A 15,504-nucleotide genomic window follows, 5' to 3' on the forward strand; every position below is an offset into this window, starting at 1 on the left:
GGTAGCAGGTAGGTCAGGGTGGATTCGATGTTTCCACACTGTAGGGATTCCAAATTCTATGAGACCAATTTTTGCATCGGGGCCTTGAGGATTCAAGCTAGTTATTTCAACAGCTAATATCTTGGTACTTCTCGCCAAATAAAAAAAAAATGCACCATATCTTGTCTAGACTGGATTCCAAGACCTCAGCAACAATGAGTCACTTTCCAATGTTAACAAAGCTAAATCGGGTTCAATTATTTACCCGAGATACAGACCTGCCAGGCTTCGGTTCACTAGTGTCAGCCTCCCAGAATTCAATCTAACCAAGTAAAAGCAGCAAAAGACCCTGCTTCCTTGTTCCTTGACCCAGTCATTTATTGTCAATGATCACAGAAGAGTGACATGCGATCACCAAGAAGGTTTGAGGTAAAAGCAAAACATACAAGCTCCATCCCCCATCCCCCCACCCCATCTGTAATAAATATTTTGGTTGTGTACACAAGACTGAATTCTGCACTCCATTCTTTAATTCAAGGGGTGAAAAATTGTAGAGCCAGAATTTGGTACAAAGTGTAGAAGTCTGTGAGCTGACTGGAAATAAACAGTAGCAAAGGACGAAGAAAAGAACAAAGTACATCACAGGAACAGGCCCTTCTGCCCTCCAAGCCTGCGCCAATCCAGGTCCTCTATCGAAACGTGACGCCTATTTTCCAAGGATCTGTATCTCTCTGCTCCCTGCCCCTTCATGTATCTGTCTCAATACAACCTAAATGACACTACTGTGCCCGCCCCTACCACATCCGCTGACAATGCCTTCCAGGCCCCCACCACCCTCTTCGTAAAGATCTTTCCATGCATATCTCCCCTAAACCTTTCCCCTCTCAGTTTGAACTTGTGACCCCGAGTAATTGAGTCCCCTGCTCTGGGAAAAAGTTTCTTGCTATCCACCCTGTCTATACCTCTCATGATTTTGTCGACCTCAATCAGGTCCCCCTGTGTCCCGTTCCCCCCCTCCCTTAGTCAAAGCAAAACACTCAGACAGAGTATGGCTTTACCTCCTCCATCTTTATTCCGGGCCCAGGAAGGAGAGAAAACAATTGCCCATGTGCACAGAGACATGAGTTCTCTGTCTTCTCTGGAATAGAAGTTTCTTAAGGAATTATACAGTCACTTACAGGGAGGAGCATCCAGATAAGGCAACATACATATCGATTGGGTGACCGTTACAATCAGCGAGCATCAAGATTAAAGATTAAGCCATCTGCTGTTACACAATGAATAACTAGCTTCACATAATGAAGGTTTTCCACCTTGTTAACTGACTTTACATACTGAATGCTTGCTCATCTTGTTAAATGACTCTACATAATTTGGAGATGCTGGTGTTGGACTGGGGTGTACAAAGTTAAAAATCACACAACACCAGGTTATAAACCAACAAGTTTAATTGGAAGCTACTCCGAAAGCTAGAGCATCCAATTAAACCTGTTGAACTATAACCTGGTGTTGTGTGGCTCCACATAACGAATGCTTTTCCACCTTGTTAACCCCATTACCATTGCCTCCAGCACCCCATTGTTAATTGCAAGTTCTTATCTGATCAGAATCATGCTCAGCTTAACCTATTGTTTTACAAAACTCCAAACTTAACTCTTTCCCTACCTGCTCATACCCTATACATATTCTCACCCCCTCAACCTCCGTCTTTCTAATGAAAATAATCCTAATCTACTCAAACTCTCTTCATAGCTAGCGCCCTCCATACCAGGCAACATCCTGGTGAACCTTCTGTGCACCTTTTCCAAAGCATCTACATCCTTTTGATAATGTGATGACCAGAACTGTAAACAGTATTCCAAATGTGGCCAAAACAAAGTCCTATACAACTGTATCAGGACCTGCCAGCTCTTGTACTCAATACCCACTCCAATAAAGGAAATTATGCTGTGTGCCTTCTTGACCACTCTATTGGCCTGCGTTGCGACCTTCAGTATACAACGCTCCCGAACACCCAGATCTCTCTATTCATCGATTTTCCCCAGGGCATTTCAGTTTACCATATAGTTTGCTCTTGAACTGGATTTTCCAAAATGCATCACCTCGCAACTTGAACATCACTTGAACACCGACCTCTATTGGATGAAATTATAGGATCATTGGTGCATGTATGGAATGAGCTGGCAGAGAAAGCTGTCACAATTACAACATTTAAAAGGCATTTGGATGGGTATACAAATAGTGAGGGTTGAGGGGGATATAGGCAAAATGCTGGCAAATTGGGTCTGTTTCCATGCTGAATAGCTCTATGACCCTGTAAGAAATAGGAGCAGGAGTAGGTCATTCAGCTTTCAAAATGTGTTGCGGGAAAAGCGCAGATCAGGCAGCATCCAAGGAGAAGGAGAATCGACGTTTCGGGCATAAGCCCTTCTTCAGGAATGAGGAGGGTGTGCCAAGCAGGCTAAGATAAAAGGTAGGGAGGAGAGTCTTGGGGGAGGGGCGTTGTGAATGCGATAGGTGGAAGGAGGTTAAGGTGAGGGTGATAGGCCGGAGAGGGGGTGGGGGCGGAGAGGTCGGGAAGAAGATTGCAAGTCAAGAAGGCGGTGCTGAGTCTGAGGGCTGGGACTGAGAAAAGGGGAGGGGAAATGAGGAAGCTGGAGAAATCCGCATTCATCCCCTGTGGCTGGAGGGTTCCTAGGTGCAAGATGAGTCGCTCTGCTTCCAGGCGTCGTGTTGCCATGGTCTGGTGATGGAGGCAGCCAAGGACCTACATGTCTCCCCAATGTATAGGAGGCCACATCGGGTGCAGCGGATGCAGTAAATGATGTGTGTGGAGGTACAGGTGAATTTCTGATGGATATTGAAGGATCCCTTGGGGCCTTGGAGGGAAGTGAGGGGGGAGGTGTGGGAGCAAGTTTTGCAATTTTTGCGGTTGCAGGGGAAGGTGCCGGGAGTGGAGGTTGGGTTGGTGGGGGGTGTGGATCTGACAAGGGAGTCGCAGAGGGAGCCGTCTTTCCGGAACGCTGATAGGGGTGGGGAGGGAAATATATCCCTGGTGGTGGGGTCCGTTTGGAGGTGGCGGAAATGACGAAGGATGATCAGATGTATCTGGAGGTTGGTGGGGTGGTAGGTGAGGACTAGTGGGGTTCTGTCCTGGTTGCGATTAGAGGGGCGGGGTTCAAGGGCGGAGGAGCGGGAAGTGGAGGAGATGCTGTGGAAATTGCAGTCTTTGAAGAAGGAGGCCATCTGGGTTGTTCGGTATTGGAATTGGTCCTCATGGGAGCAGATGTGGCGAAGGCGAAGGAATTGGGAATATGGGATGGCGTTTTTACAGGGGGCAGGGTGGGAAGAGGTGTAATCTAGGTAGCTGTGGGAGTCAGTCGGTTACTTTATATTTTTGGCCAGTTTACCTTCGTACCTCATTTTTCCTCTGCGTATTTCCTTCTTAGTAATCCTCTGTTGTTCTTTAAAAGCTTCCCAGTCCTCCGTTTTCCCACTTATCTTTGCTATGTTATACTTTTTCTCTTTTGACTTTATATGTTTCTTAACTTCCCTCGTCAGCCACGGCCGCCCCTGCCTCCTCATGGGACTTTCTTCCTTTTTGGAATGAACTGATCCTGCAACTTCTGCATTATACACAGAAATATCTGCCATTGTCCCTCCACTGTCATCCCTGCTAAGGTATTGCACCATTGAACTTTGGCCAGCTCCTCCCTCATAGCTCCATAGTTCCCTTTATTCAACAGAAATATTGTCACTACCGATTGTACCCTCTCCCTTTCAAATTGCAGATTGAAGCTTATTGTATTAAGACACACAGAGCATCTGAAAAATAATAGAAAATCAAGAGATAAAAAGGAGGGAAGACCTTACAACTGTCGCCATTACAGGATAAAATATTAGGAAAGCTAACGGGATGAAAGGCTGATGAATCCTCTTGATCTTGATGCATTTTTACTAAGATCTTGAAACAAGTGGCTGCAGATGTAGTGAATGCACTGGTTTAACCTTTCAATGTACCTTAGATTCTGGGAAGATTCCCATGAATTGGAATATCGTAAATAAGGCAAAAGTGAGGACTGCAGATTAGAGTCGAGAGTGTGGTGCTGGAAAAGCACAACAGGCCAGGCAGCATCCGAGGAGCAGGAAAATTGATGTTTTGAGCAAAAGCCCTTCATCAAGAATTGCAAATATAACACATTCAAGAACGGAGGAAGTTGGGAAAACAGGAATCAATCTGCCAGCTAGCCTAATGGCTATCACTGAGAAAATTCTCTAATCATTAATGCATTAGTAGCAAGATATCTAGAAAATCTCAATACACTCAGAAGCACAGTTTAATGTAACAGAAATCATGTTCACCAAATTTGTTAGTCTTCCGAGGATGTTACAAGTAGGGTGGATAAAAGGGGACCACTAAGTGTAATGTGTTGGAAGTTTGAAATGGCATTTGACAAGATGCTAGATAAAAGATTACTGTGCTCATGGTCGAGGGTGTAACATATTAACATGGCTAGAGGATTGGCTAGCTAATGAGAAACAATTGGATAAGTGATTTTTCAGATTGGCAAACTCTAATTAGTCGATTGCCTCAGGATCAGTGATGGAGCCTCAGCCATTTACAGGGTCATTTATATTGATGACTCAGGTGAAGGGACCAACTATATTGCAGCTAGGTTTGCAGGTTTCGAAAAGTCTTATTAAACTTGAATCATTAACTCTGTTTCTCTCTGCAAAGATGTTGCCAGACCCGAGTACTTCCAGTGCTTTGAATATTTATGTAAGACAAAGTTGGTGTTTGCTGGCTGGTAAGATATAGGAGCAAAATTGTCCTTCAGCCCATCTACTATACCATTCAAGCATGGCTATTTTGTTTCTCAGCCTATTCTCCTGTCTTCTGTCATCTCATCCTTGATTGGTAAGGAGATCAATAACATTGGAAGGAGATGGAGTACTAAGGTTGGAAACTACAGGGTGTTAGTGAGAGTACACGTAGAGTGCAGCTTTGGCCTCCCCCATGTGCTTCCTTACATGGGAAGCACAGCACAGGTTCTCTAGAATGATTCCTGGAAATGACAAGGTTGTCTAATGTGGAAAGGTTAAACAGATTGGGCTTATTGAATACAATCATAGAATTCCTACAGCGCAGAGAGAGGCCATTTGACTAATTGTGTCTGCACCTACTCTCTGAAGAGCATTCCACACAGACCAAGCCCATGACCCTATCCCTGTAATCCTGCATTCCCCTTAGCTAATCCTCCTAACCTAGACATCTTTGGACACTTGGGGAAATATAGGTGTGCTAATCCACCTAACCTGCACATCTTTGTACTGTGGGAGGAAACGAGCACTTGAAGGAATCTCATGCAGACACTGGGAGAATGTGCAAACTCTATACAGACAGTCGCCTAAGGCTGGAATTGAACCCAGGTCCTTGGTGTTGAGGCAGCAGTGCTAACCACTGTGTCGCACCAAATGTACTCATTGGACTACTTGTACATGCAAAGGGTCGTAGATGCACGGAACTTTCTTCCTCAAATAGCAGTGAATGTTGGATCAGCTAATTTTAAATCTGAGATTTTTTTTAAAGCAAAGATATTATGGGATATGGAGTAAGGCCACAGATCAACCATGATCTCATTGAATGGTGGGCCGGCTCAAGGGGCTGAATGGCCTACTCCTGTTCCTCTGTATTTAAAATATTGAGAGGGGTGATCTTATTGAGACATGCAAGGTCCTGCTGGAGTTTGACAGGGTAAATGCTAAGAGAGTGTTCTTCCTCATGGGGGAATTGGAACTTGGGAGCACGGTTTAGGAATTAAGGGTCTCCCATTTAAGGTGGACATGAAGAGGAGCTTCTTCTGAGTTGTTGATCTTTGGAATTCTCTTGAATTTGAATTTGAATTAGAGTTCAATGAAACTGGGCCGATGAGTATACTCAGTGTTTAGATTACCTGCAGTGAGGAAACAGGCCATTTGGCCCAACACTGGCCCTCCAAAGCGTAACCCACCCAGCCCCATTCCCTTAACCTATATTTATGCCTGACTCTTGCACGTAACACTACGGGCAATTCAGCATGGCCAATTCACCTGACCTGCACGTCTTTGGATTGTGGAAGGAAACCAGAGCACCTGGAGGAAATCCACGCAGACACGGAGAATGTGCAAACTCCACACAGATAGTTGCCCGAGGCTAGAATCAAACCCAGGTCCCTGGCATTGTGAGGCAGCAGTGCTAACCACTGAGCCACCATGCCGCCCCATGAATTAAGTTAGACTGTTTTCATCTAATAACAGAAAAAAAATATGTGGGGAAGCAGGAAGGTGGAAATACGCCCACAGTCAGAACAGTCAGAAGGGTGGCTAATGTTGTACCACTTTTTAAGAAAGGAGCGAGAGAGAAAGTAGGAAATTATAGACCAGTTAGTCTGACCTCAGTGGTGGGAAAGATGCTGCAGTCAATTATAAAGGATGAAATTATGACACATCTGGATAGCAGTAATAGGATAGGTCAGAGTCAGCATGGATTTATGACAGGGAAATCATGCTTGACTAATCTTCTGGAATTTTTTGAGGATGTAACTCTGAAGATGGACAAGGGAGATCCAGTGGATGTAGTGTACCTAGACTTTCAGAAAGCCTTTGATAAAGTCCCACATAGATGGTTAGTGAGCAAAATTAGGGTGCATGGTATTGGGGGCAAAGTACTAACTTGGATTGAAAATTGGTTGGCTGACCGGAAACAAAGAGTAGTGATAAACAGCTCCCTTTCGGAATGGCAGGCAGTGACCAGTGGGATATCGCAGGGATCAGTGCTGGGACCGCAGCTTTATACAATATATATTAATGATATGGAAGATGGTATTAATAGTAACATTAGCAAATTTGCTGATAATACAAAGCTGGGTGGCAGGGTGAAATGTGAGGAGGATGTTAGGAGATTACAGGGTGACCTGGACAGGTTAGGTAAGTGGACAGATGCATGGCAGATGCAGTTTAATGTGGATAAATGTATGGTTATCTACTTTGGTGGCAAGAACAGGAAGGCAGATTACTACCTAAATGGAGTCAAGTTAGGTAAAGGGGTAGTACAAAGAGATCTGGGTGTTCTTGTACACCAGTCAATGAAGGCAAACATGCAGGTACAGCAGGTAGTGAAGAAAGCTAATAGCATGCTGGCCTTCATAACAAGAGGGATTGAGTATAGAAGCAAAGAGGTTCTTCTGCAGCTGTATAGGGCCCTGGTGAGACCGCACCTGGAATACTGCGTGTAGTTCTGGTCTCCAAATTTGAGGAAAGACATTCTGGCTATTGAGGGAGTGCAGCGTAGGTTCAGGAGGTCAATTTCTGGAATGGCGGGACTATCTTATGTTGAAAGATTGGAGCGACTGGGCTTGTATACCCTTGAGTTTAGAAGACTGAGAGGGGATCTGATTGAGACATAAGATTATTAAAGGATTGGATACTCTGGAGGCAGGAAACATGTTTCCGCTGATGGGCGAGTCCCGAACCAGAGGACACAGCTTAAAAATAAGGGGTAGACCATTTAGGACAGAGATGAGGAGAAACGTCTTCACCCAGAGAGTGGTGGCTGTGTGGAATGCTCTGCCCCAGAAGGCAGTGGAGGCCCAGTCTCTGGATTCGTTTAAGAAAGAGTTGGATAAAGCTCTCAAGGATAGTGGAATCAAGGGTTACGGAGATAAGGCAGGAACAGGATACTGATTAAGGATGATCAGCCATGATCATAATGAATGGTGGTGCAGGCTCGAAGGGCAGAATGGCTTACTCCTGCACCTATTGTCTATAGTCTTCAAAAGTTAATTAACCAATTTCCAAAATTGGAAGAGAATATTCAGTCCAATCAATTTCCCACACAAGAAAATAAATATGACAAATATTGGGCAAGCGTAGTTTACTATCACTTCCACTTCTTGCACAAGTCTCATTATATGAATAACTATTTATTTTTAAAAATGGTGCTGACAGAACTGCAAGGGAATTACTTCCACATATAGTTCAAGATAACCACAGATGAAAATTCGAAAAAAAAAAACAAATTAAAATGGATAAATGAACAGAATTATTCTTCTGCGTATAGAAGATAGCAGATAAACAACAATTAACAATACCGGACTAGAGACCACCGTTTTAACAGCTCATGAGGCAAGTCTACCATTGTGAAACACTAGAACCCAATACAGAGAGTTAAATATCAGTGTGAAGCCCAAGCCAAACCCAACTACTAATGCAACAGTAAAACATTGCTGATATTGGAAATTAGAACTCTGATTAAAAGTCAATCTGAAATGCTATGTTTCCCTCAACACACCTGTATTCCTGATGAAGGGCTTTTGCCCGAAACGTCGATTTTACTGCTCCTCAGGTGCTGCCTGAACTGCTGTGCTCTTCCAGCACCACTAATCCAGAATATGGTTTCCAGCATATGCAGTCATTGTTTTTACCTCCCTCAACACACCATAAGACCATAAGATATAGGAGTAGAATTCCTCCATTCAGCCCATCAGTCTACTCTGCCATTCAATTATGCTTGGTATGTTCCTCAACCCCATTTTCCTACCTTCTCTCCTTACTCATCTAGAACCTCTCTGTCTGAAATACACTCAATAACTTGGCCTCCACAGCCCTCTGCTCAATGAGTTCCACAGATTCATTACCCTCTGGCTGAATAAATTCTTCATTTCAGTTCTAAAGGGTTGTCTCTTTCGCTCTGAGGCTGTGCCTTCGGATCCTAGTCTCTCCTCCTTATTGGAGCATCTTCGCTATATCCACTCTAGCCTCTCAGTATTCTCTAAGTTTCAATGAGGTCCCCCGTCATCCTTCTAAACTCTATAGAGTACAAAACCTCTCCAATGACAAACTCTTCATCCCTGGCATCATTCTTCTAAACCTCCTCTCAACCCTCTCCAATGCCAGCACATCTTTCCTAAGATTTGAGGTTCAAAACTGCCCAATATTCTTTGATAACCTCAGCAGCTCATCGCTGCTTTTGTTTACCACACTCTTAAAATGAATGCACACACTGCATTGGTGTTTCTAACTACCAACTGACCCTGCATATTAACCTGAAAGTAATCATGAACCAGGACACCAAAGTCCCTTTGCGCATCAGATTTCCAAAGCCTTTCCCCATTTAGTAAATAGTCCATACCTCTATTCTTCCTACCAAAATGTATAACCTCATGCTCTGCCACATTTTATTCTATCTGCCGCACTTTTGCCTACTTATCAAGCATGTCCAATCCTTTTGCAGCCTTCTCACTTCTAAACATTTCCTGTGCTTCCAACTAACGAAAACCAAAGAACTGTGGATTCTGGAATTCAGAAACAAAAACGGAATCTGATCTGGCAGGATCTGGAGACAAAGCAAGTTACTATTTTTCTGCTTTCTCTTCACAGATGCTGCCAAACCTGCTGAGTGTTTGGTTTTAAGACCATAATGCATTCGAGCAGAAATTAGGCCATTCAACCCATCAGGTCTGCTCTGCCATTCAATCATGGCTGATAAATTTATCGAACCCATTCTCCTGCTTTCTCCCCGTAATCCTTAATCCCCTTTACAATCAAGAACCTATCCATCTCAGCATTAAATTTACTCAATGACCTGGCCTCTACAGCATTCGGTGGCAATGAATTCTACAGAATAACCACTCTCTGGCTAAAGACATTTCTCCTTAACTCCGTTCTGAAAGATCTTCCCTTTATTCTAATGCTGTGTCTTCAGGTCCTAGTCTCAACTACCAATAGAAACATCTTCCCAACATCCACTCTGTCCAGGTCATTCAGTATTCATACATTTCCCGCACCACTCCCCCCAACCGCCCCAAACCCCCACCCACTATCCTTCTGAACTCCACTGAGCATGGCCCCAGAGTCCTCAAACATTTCTCATATGTTAAGCTTTTCATTCCTGGGACCATTCTAGTGAACTTCCTCTGAACACCTCCAAGGCCAGTACATCCTTCCTGGGAAAAGGGGCCTAAAACTGCAAACAATACTCCAAATATGATCTGACTAGAGCCTTACAGAGCCTCAGAAGTACATCCCTCCTTTCATATTCAAGTCCTCTCAAAATAAATGCCATCATTGCATCGGTCTTCCTAACTACTGACTCAACCTACATGTTGGCCTCGAGAGAATCCTGGACTAAAACTTTCTAGTCTCTTTGCACTTCCGACTTCTTAATTTTCTCCCCATGCAGAAAATAGTCCCATGCCTCTATTCTTCCTACCAAAGTGCATGACCTCACATTTTCCCATATTATACTCCATCTGCCATTTCTTTGCATACACTCCTAACCTGTCCAAATCCTTCGGCAGTCTCAATGTCTCCTCAATGCTACCTGTCCCTCCACCTATCTCTGTATCATCAGCAAAGCTAAGAATGCCCTCAGTTCCTTCATCTAGATTGTTAATGTATAAAATGAAAAGTTGTGGTCCCAACACTGACCCTTGAGGAACACCACTTGTCACCTGCTGCTGCGTTGAGAAGGACCCTTTTATCCCCACTCACTGCTTTTTGCCAGACAGTCAAGCTTCTATCCATGCTAGCACCTTGCCTCTGACACCAAGGGCCCTTACCTTACTCAGTAGCCTCCTTTGCAGCACCTTATCAAAGGCCTTCTGGAAGTCCAGGTAGGTAACATCCATTAGCTCTCCTTGGTCTAACCTGCTTGTTACTTCCTCAAAGAATTCTAGAGGATATGTAAGGTATGACCTCCCCTTGATGAAACCATGTTGGCTTTGCCCTATTTTACCATACATTTCCAAGTATTTCAAAATCTCATCCTTCACAATGGATTCCAGAATCTTACCCACACCCGAGGTTAGGTTAATTAGACTATAATTTTCCCTCTTTTGCTGTACTCCCTTTTTGAAGAGGTATCACATTAGCAATTTTCCAGTCCTCTGGAACCTTCCCTGTTTCTAGCGATTCCTGAAAGATCACCACTAACGCCTCCACTCTCTCTTCAGCTATCTCCCTTAGAACTCTGAGGTGTAGTCCGTCTGGTCCAGGTGATGTTTCTATCTTCAAGCCATTCGATTTTTCTAGCAGTTTTCGTTTCTGTCCCTCCACGTACCTTTGTGTCATCTGCAAACTTAGCAACAATATCCTCAGTTCCTTCATTTATATCTTTAACATATAACGCGAATAGGTGTAATCACAACACTGACCCATACAGAACTCCACTAGTCACCGGTTGCCATCCTGAAAGCCAATCCTATATCCATGTAGCATTATGCCCCTAACACACATCTTACTTAGCAGCTTCCTGTCTGGCATTTTAACAAAGGTCTTCTGGAAACAAAAAAAAAAGACCAGATTCACCAGCTCTTCGTTGTCTAACTTGGTCCTGATGCGGTCTACTCTACATTGGGGAAACTGGACACCTTCTCGCAGAGCGCTTTAGGGAACATCTCCGGGGCACCGGCACCAATCACCCAACATTTCAACTCCCCCTCCCACTCTGCCAAAGAAATGCAGGTCTTGGGCCTCCTCCACTGCCACTCCCTCACCACCCGACGCCTGGAGGAACAAAGCCTCATCTTCCGCCTCGGAACACTTCAAACCCCAGGGTATCAATGTGGACTTCACCAGTTTCCTCATTTCCCCTCCCCCCTCACCCCTCCTTACCCCAGTTCCAACCTGCCAGCTCAGTACCATCCTCATGACCTGTCCTCCCTGCCAATCTTCCTTCCCACCTATATGCTCCACCCTCCTCTCTGACCTATCACCTCCATCCCCACCCCCATCCACCTATTGTACTCTTTGCTACCTTCTCCCCAGCTTCACCCTCCTCTCATTTATCTCTCCACCCCGGAAGCTCCCTGCCTTCATTCCTGATGAAGGGCTTTTGCCCAAAACGTAGATTCTCCTGCTCCTCGGATGCTGCCTGACCTGCTGTGCTTTTCCAACACCACTCTAATCTAGACTCTGATCTCCAGCATCTGCAGACCTCACTTTTGCCTTGTCTAACTTACTCATTACCTCCTCAAAGAATTCTAACAGATTTGGTCAGCATGGCCTCTCCTTGACGATGTGCTGACTCTGCCCTTTTATACCATGCACTTCCAATCTCTGCAATCTCACCCTTAATAATGAACTCAAAAATCTTACTAACGACCAAGGTAAAGCTATACTTTCCTGTCTTCTGCTTCCCTCCCTTCTTACAACAGGGGTGTTACATTAGCCACTTTTCAGTCCTCTGGGATCCTCAGTGATTCCTGAGAGATTAGCTTCCCCAAGAATCTTCTCCTTAGTGATGGCATTATATTCATACAGCTGTTAGCATTTTCCAGTTACTATTTTACATTGATTACAAATAAGCATTGCAATGTATAGTTTTCTAACATGATTGAACTAAGATCATTAAAGTGCAGCTAGTTTTTAAACTACACAATTCCAAAAATTCAGCAATTCCTTCCTGCTCCTAACCAAAGGTTTAAGTAGTCCTGTTCTTAAAGGATCATTAAGGTCATTATTGAAAATCACACCACTTTCTTTTTTAAATGTAGCATCTTAATTTAAGTCTTCTTTAAATTCACAAATTAATCCATGTACATCTAGTTTATGCGAACATTTTACATTTCTTCATTCTTCTGGTATCTTGAACTTGGAGTACAAAAATGTTGATAATTTTATGCACATAACTGTCAGATTGCAGTTAGACTCAAAGGCCAAATGATACAATAGCCCTTTCAACAGTGTCATCAGACATTCGCATACAGTTGAGATATTAGGATGATTAGATGATGTCACTGACGTGTTCATGGTCTAGCAAATGGAACATACAGCCTGCATCAACCTCATTCAAAATTACATGTTTGACTTTTGTTCAATAGTAGAAGCCCAAACAGACCTGCAGAGTCAACTGGACAGAAATCATTTTTAAGTGTGAAGAACAGAACTAGGATTTAGAAAAAAATACTTGCATTTATATAGTTACTTCACAAGCTCAAGCCATCATGAAGCACTTCATATCCAATGAATTATTTCGGAAGGGCGGTCACTTTATCACCTCAGGCGAGAATACTGGGTTTAAAAACAAAGCACCTTTGCTGCTCTTTTAATTGTTCCACGAGATTTTTATACTCATCCGAAAGGGCAGATGAGACCTTGGCTTATCTTCTCATCCAAACGATTGCACTGAAGTATTAATCAGTCTAAATTATATTCTCAAATTTCTTAAACCCACAATCTTTTAGATTAGATTAGATTAGATTACTTACAGTGTGGAGACAGGCCCTTCGGCCCAACAAGTCCACACCGCCCCGCTGAAGCGCAACCCACCCATACAATTACCCCTTACCTAACACTACGGATAATTTAGCATGGCCAATTCACCCGACCTGCACATCTTTGGACTGTGGGAGGAAACCGGAGCACCCGGAGGAAACCCACGCAGACACTGGGAGAACGTGCAAACTCCACACAGTCAGTCGCCTGAGGCGGGAATTGAACCCGGGTCTCTGGCGCTGTGAGGCAGCAGTGCTAACCACCGTGCCACCGTGCTGCCCACTAATCTTGGGTCAGTTTTCTTTCACTTAGTATTCAAGTGTCCAAGTACAACCTCAGGTTCTAAGTTTGCTAGTCAGATCTGCCCTTAAAATTAGTTCAGTTTGAGAAAAGCTAATATTGGTTTGTGTGCTTGGGTCGGAAGTTCAAATACACACAGTTAGGAGAACAAACCAGAACAGAAGATGCTCAAGGCCAGAGGAAGGATCTGTGCATGCTTCTCATCTTCTCAGGCCTATAGCACTGTCAGCACCCACCACAATTCACTTACTAAAAACAATATATTCACTGGAATTTACAAAGTAAAAGGTCATTAGGAAATATAGAAAGATGCACAGGAGGCATTAATTTAGATCATCATGTTCTTGTTAGCTAGGAGAGATACGAAGTCTAATCCCAATACAGCTAAAGTTCCACAGGCCTAAAGCTCACAGCACCTTAAGTGCATATCCAATTGATTGTAATTGTAATGAAAGTTTCTGCTTCCACCCTTCAGGCAGTGGGATCCACAAACCCTCCTAACTTTGTTCAAAGGATTACTCCTCCAACTCTAATTATTTCAGCGGTTATTTTAAATTTAAAATTCATTCTCCATAGTTAATAACCACTGTTCTCAGAAATAGGTCTATACACCCTATCCAGGCCACTCAATTTCATAACAAATAAATCTCTCTTCAGTATCCACTGGCACAAAAAAAACTAATTCAGTCTATTCAATTTTTCTTCACAGCTAAAATTCCATATTCTGGCAACACTCTTGTGAACCTTTCCTTTACCCTATATCATGATGACATATTTTCCTGTAAAATAGTGATTAGAACTATATACAATACTCTAATTGAGAACCAATTTGCATTATACACAATCTCTGCTCTTTGTACTTCAGCCTTTTGACAACAAAGGAAATGATCCCATGTGCGGCTGCCTTCAGGGATATGTGGACATACACTTCAAAAGATTTCTCTGTTCTTCAGCACCTGTCTGACTCCTGCCATTCATTGAATATTCCTTTGCTTTGTTTATCCTCTACAATTTTTTTTATTCACATGTGGGATGTAGACATCGCAGGCTTGCCAGTATTATTATTGTCCATCCCTCGTTGCCCTTGAGGTGGTGGTGAGCTGCCTTCTTGAACCGCTGTAGTCACGGGTTGTGGGTTGACCCACAATGCCCTAAGGGAGGTGATTCCAGAACTTTGACCTAGCAACGAAGGAACAGCAATATATTTTCAAGGTAGGATGGCGAGTGGCTTAGGAGGGGAACTTGCAGGTGATGGCAGTCCCATGTATCTGCTGCTCTTGTCCTTCTAGATGGAAGTAGTCAAGGGTTTCCAAGATGCTAAGGATATTTGGTGATATCTGCAGTGCATCTTCTGGAGATACACATTGCTGCTATTGAGCTTTGGTGTGGAGAGAGTGGATGCTTGGGAATGTTGTTCCAATTAAGCTTGGCGCTATCCAGGGCAAAGCAGGCGGCTGAAGTATTGTTGATGCTGCACCCATCCAGGCAAGTGGGGAGTATTCCAACACACTCCTGACTTGTGCCTTATGGATGGTGGACAGGCTTCGGAATATCATTAGGTGAGCTACTCATCGTAGTATTCATACTTTCTGACCTGCTCCTAAAAGCACTGTGCTTCTGTGATGAATCCAGTCGAGTTTCTGGTAATTGGTAGTCCCAAGGATGGTGACAGCATGAGATTGTGTGATTGCAAAACCATTGAATATCAAGGGATGGTGATCAGATTGTCTCTTATTGGAAATGGTTATTGCCTGGCATTCGCAAATGTAACTTGTCATTTGCCAGCACAAGCCTGGATATTGTCCAGATCTTGTTGTATTTGAACATGGTTTGCTTCAATATCTGAGGAGTTGCGAATGGTGCAGATCATTGCGCATTCATCAGCAAACATCGCCACTTCTGTCCTTATGATGGAGGAAAAGTCATAAATGAAGCAACTGAAGATGGTTGGGCCTAGGACACTACTGAGGA

At 43.7% G+C, this 15,504-nt stretch overlaps 1 protein-coding gene across 1 annotated transcript in view; it reads right to left on the reverse strand.

The window, feature by feature from the left end:
- Positions 1-15,504, reverse strand: part of rasa2 (RAS p21 protein activator 2) — a 202,400-nt gene that overhangs the window by 119,235 nt on the left and 67,661 nt on the right. The window lies entirely within an intron of this gene.

The sequence above is a fragment of the Chiloscyllium plagiosum genome, unplaced genomic scaffold (assembly GCF_037043375.1).
Source record: "Chiloscyllium plagiosum isolate Xiang-an unplaced genomic scaffold, Cpla_swu_hap1 HiC_scaffold_13, whole genome shotgun sequence".
NCBI classification, from domain to species: Eukaryota; Metazoa; Chordata; class Chondrichthyes; order Orectolobiformes; family Hemiscylliidae; genus Chiloscyllium; species Chiloscyllium plagiosum.